Raw genomic sequence first — 5015 nt, forward strand, 5'->3', positions numbered from 1 at the left:
AGGAGCACTTTTCTTTTTACATGCATTTTTTTAAAGTGCACTGAACTTAAAGCAACTGAAATTGTGACTCTATTTTCAACCTCCCAACTATTAGTATTATTATTTTCCTTCCACCATGTAAATTTTGGCAAGGAGGTGGGTTCCAATCATTTCTCAAAGGCTCTTAGGTAGCCTTCAGGGTTCTGAAGGAATTCCTAACCATGTGGTCAGTCACTTCATCAACAACCTCACAGAGGCCTCATGAACTTGGGAACTTGTTTCTAAGTATGTTCTGCTTGTTCAGGAGAATGATACTCTTAAATTAATAGACTGTTCAGCCTTTGCTTAGAGTCAGGATCATTCAGGTAATTTCTCCATGAGTGTCCATGCAAAGCTCTGCTAAAATGTTGAAGTCCTCATCAGTTCCAGAAAAGATCTATAGGCTACCGAGCCATGTTATAAGATGATTTTGTGACTGTTGCTCAGCAGGGAGAAAAGCAAGTTCACGTGTACCAGTTATGCTTGTGACTTGATGTGGTGAGTTGCAAGTTGTTACCTTCTATCAAAGTCACCTTGTATTTAAGCAATTTCAACTGTCAGTGGCTCCTATCCTAACACTCTCAGCAAGAAGGCAAGTGAATACTCCTATTGATAACCTACAGCATGCTGTGAATTGACTAAAAATTTCACTCGCTAGGTCGGTACATAGAACTCTCACTAGGTAGTAAAGAGAGTCCATGGTTCCCTCCCAAGCTCTCACCGTCTTATGTGCTGACTTTTGTTTCCCTGTTTTCCGTGCTCATATTTTCCACATCGTTGAAAACATAAAACATTTCTAAGCAGATGTTCTGAAGCATCCTTCCTGAGTCAGAATGCTTAGGAGAACTAGGCCAACTGTTGCATCTTGTCTAGCTGCTTATCTGTGACCTGCTGGACTGCCCTTGGAAACAGGGCCATGTCCCTCTAATCACAATGGACACAACATAGACAAAATGGCATGCCTCTGAATCTGTGGGGTCTCTGCACTGCAAGCAAAGGTAAACAATCCCAAAGAAAATAGTCCAAAAGCAACAGAACCTGACTGAAAACAGATGAAAGTTAAGAAATAAATTTGGGAACAACTCCTTTCATTATTAATAGGCATCAGTGGCTTGTGAGGTTAGGGCTTGTATAATTTGCAACTCTCTCATTTAGTTAGCTTGTGACAGAATTTGTGTGTGTGTGTGTGTGTGTGTGCGTGTGTGTGTTGTGAAAGCTTTGTGTTTACATACAAAGTGATGTGTATAAGCTATACATATTTGGATGCACAGATTATGAGATTTTTGTCCTCATAGTGTATAGTATTTTTAAAAAATGAAGCTGAAATTTTGTTGTAATGAAGGTAACAGCATTGAAACACTTTACTAGCAATCCCATTAAAGCAAGGTACCTGCCTCAAGCACAACCTGACCACATTTCCCAAGACAAGACCTGGTCCAACTCATCTTTTTCCTCCCCAGCTCTGCTTTCTCTAGGAATGCCTACCTAGGTGGGCTCCTTCTAATTTTCTTTTGCCATTTTCCCAAAGTTAATCTATCTTCCCCTTCAGGGTTGAACTCTTATCATGAGATTAAAAAAACAAAACAAAACAAAACAGGATAGCAGTAGTCATACACTATGTGAAAAATTCAAATTCACCACAAAATCAGCACACATTTCCTCCCTAAAAGTTAAAATTAATGAGCAACAATACTTCCACTAACTGGAATTACCAACCCACTCCTCCCCAAAGCATTTATCAAGCAACCACTTTGGTCTGCATATGATTTATCCTTATATTGAGAACCTTCTGCTAGGTGCCTGGTACTGTCAGAGTTATAGCAGGCAGATACTTCAAGAAGAAATTAGTAAAGCTCTGAATCCCACTTCAACGCTTACCAGATAGGTATATTTGGGCAAAATCCTTAACTTTTTAAGGATTCAATTGTCTTACCTATAAATAGAGAGTAATAATGGTATGTCAATAAACTAATATTATGTACTGGAGGCAGGAGAATTGGTAAAGACCAAAGACATGGTCCTGCCTCTGTGAGGTTCCTTAGTGAGGAAATCAACATGCAAAGATATACTACGCACACGATACAATGAATTTCGTGCCATTGCTATTGCTTCTTTGATCGCTCTGAATTAATTAGACATGGTCTATTAATGATGTGATAGGCAGCAGTCTTTGTGAGAGCTAAGACATGTGCTCTGTGGCTGGTACTGGAGGGCTTCCCTCAAAATGAAAATAAACATTTTGTTGTGCTCCAGGTTCAGAACACAAACAATGGAATGACACTACAGCCAGCTCATTGAACCTAGGATATTTCACCTTATGTGTGTCCTTTACTTTGAACACACCCCCCATGGATGATCAGTCTGTAGTTCTCCCCCATTTCCTCCATCCTTCTCAGCACTATTAAGCCCCTAGACTCTAAAGTTTCCCACAATTATCTCTGGTCTCTGTTCTAGATCAGGACAGTTAAAGTTTGTGACACAGGACCTTTGGGGCCAAGGAACTAAGCTCTGTGCAGAGCCGCTCAGCGATCTCTCATCTTCTCACAGTTCCCTTCCCCATGTGCTCCTCATCTCATCCCTACATCCTGTAACCAAACATGGGAGATGACTCTTCCTGCTGAGTTGGAGACTCCTTTTTCTTGTTTGATTAGTACTTACATAACCTTAAAATACACATATAGAAGAAACCACTTTGCAGTCTGTCACAGACCGGCCTAGAGAGGAGGGGAAGCCCTGCTCTGAGAAGTGTGTGTGATGCCGTTCGACAGAGAAGAAGAGGAGATACGTGGCCACTACATTGAGGCGCATGCAGTCTTTTGGGCAAGGCCGATGATTCCTGATATGTGATACAGGATACAAAGTGGTAGGCGGATTAAAGACTTCGAATAGTGAAGAGCCAAATGAAAGTGTAAACTGTGAGAATGTTCTGATAAGACAAAGCAGAAAGATAAATGTTAAGTAGAGAGGAAAAAACATCTTAACCCATTAATGAAAGCGAGAATTGTGGAAGCAGAGTATGGATTTGTGTTTAGGTAAGAGTGGGTGTGATTGTGAGTAGTTCCTGCTCAGCGGCCTTGTTTGTGTTGGAAAAAAAGCCAAGTGTGGATTAGATCAGGGCAGGTGTGTGTGTGTGTGTGTGTGTCTGTGTGTGTGTGTGTATGGGGGGACGATGAAAGTGGGAAGGAAACATAAGATAATGATAAAGAGATGAATTTTGCAATATTCACTGAGAGAAATGAGAAACCTTAGCAGGCAAAGACATAACGAGATGACAAAGGAAGACACCGAAGTGGTGTTAATTATCCTGCTGCTCAGTCGTCTTCAACAGCTACAGCACCAGAGACGAGAAGTAGAGAAGACACTTTAATTTGTTCAAGGTTTTCATGCGAGACATCAGATATTGTGAAAAAAAGTAACATGCATGGCAGAGAGAGAGAGAGAGAGAGGAGAGAGAGAGAGAGAGAGAGACCTAGATTGAGCAGACACTCTTTAAGGAAGCTAGGATGAAGTTCAAAGTACTTTTACATTGTCCGCAGTAGCCCAGGTGGAATGCCCTGCCTCTGTGCCTGTCGGATACCGCCCTGGACACCTTCAGCCCCCTAGTGCTCCTTGAAAGTACAGGTTCTCATCAATGCTTGGGCTCCCTGGTCTGGCCAGCTCCCCTTCCCCACATCATCTAAGGTTTAGGGTTAGCACACTTGCAATTATTTGCCCACTAACCCCCCACCCTTACATTCTAAGTTCATTGAACACATTTCTCGTTTTCACTACTGCACCCTGGGTATTCAACAGGATTTTGTTTACAGTAGACACTCAAAACAATTTATTTAAAGCACAACAAGAAGAGCTGGTATTCCTAACGCTAGCAAAGATACAAAGCAGGATGGGGGGCGGAGAGAGAATGGGGAGATGCTAGAGATTTTTCACCATGACACCGTGCAGGGTGTGCTAAGGAGAAATCATTGCTCAATTTGAGTGGTAGTCTCTGGCTTTCTGAACATCAAAGAACTAGAAGGCTGATGTGTGTGATGATTTCTTTTTGGTCAAGTAGTGACGGAAAGCTCTCAAGGCATTGACGCAACCGAGATCAAAAAGTAATGTTGAAAACCCAAGGCCAACATGTTTGGTTAATAATGGAGAATAGGGGAAAAATCAGTAGATAATTTACCCAAAGAAAAGTAGATGGTAAAGCTGCATGGCTTGACGTTCAAAGCAGAACGGAGACGAATGTTCTTCACTGGGTATCATTGCCTCATGCTTTCCAGCTCATGGGAGCAAGGCCAGGCTGCCTAGGGGGTGAGCATGGCACTGTTGTGCTTCCAACAGCACAGTGCAGTGCGTACAATTTAGAAAAGGTTTTCGCCACACGGTCTTACAACAAAGTGGCATTTTTGGTTAATGAAATCATTAATCAGAAATTCGTATCTCTCAATCATCCTCTTTTTCTGTTCAGCACTTAATAGTATTTTTAAGTGTTTTGCTTATAAATATCTGTCTCATAATAATAGTGAGCTCTAGGAAGGAGAAATTTTTATGTGTCTTATTCGTTGATATATCTATATGGCTAAATAAGCCCTGGGGTACAGTGAATATTCACTCAATCCTTTCCTGAAAATTCAAAACTACTTTTTCAAAAGCCTTAATATGTATTGTTAAAGAGGTCATTATTTTCCTATGAGCTTTTCATTTGATTGGTTACACTTCTGACCCATGGAAAAATGAATTCTTGTGAGATGTGGAGGTGCATGCCTTTAACCCCGGAACTCAGGAAGCAGAGGCAGGCAGATTTCTGTGAGATTGAGGCCAGCCTGATCTACGTAGTGAGCTCCAGGCTAGCCAGGGAAGCACAGTGAGAACTTGTCTCAAAAAGAAGAAGAAGAAGAAGAAGAAGAAGAAGAAGAAGAAGAAGAAGCAGCAAACCCAAACAACAAAATCAACCAAAAGAATAGTGTTAACTCGTATATGAAAAATTTATGATCTTATTAAAAATACTGAGG

The sequence above is a fragment of the Nannospalax galili genome, unplaced genomic scaffold, assembly GCF_000622305.1.
Source record: "Nannospalax galili isolate Female #2095 unplaced genomic scaffold, S.galili_v1.0 scaffold423, whole genome shotgun sequence".
Classification (NCBI taxonomy): domain Eukaryota; kingdom Metazoa; phylum Chordata; class Mammalia; order Rodentia; family Spalacidae; genus Nannospalax; species Nannospalax galili.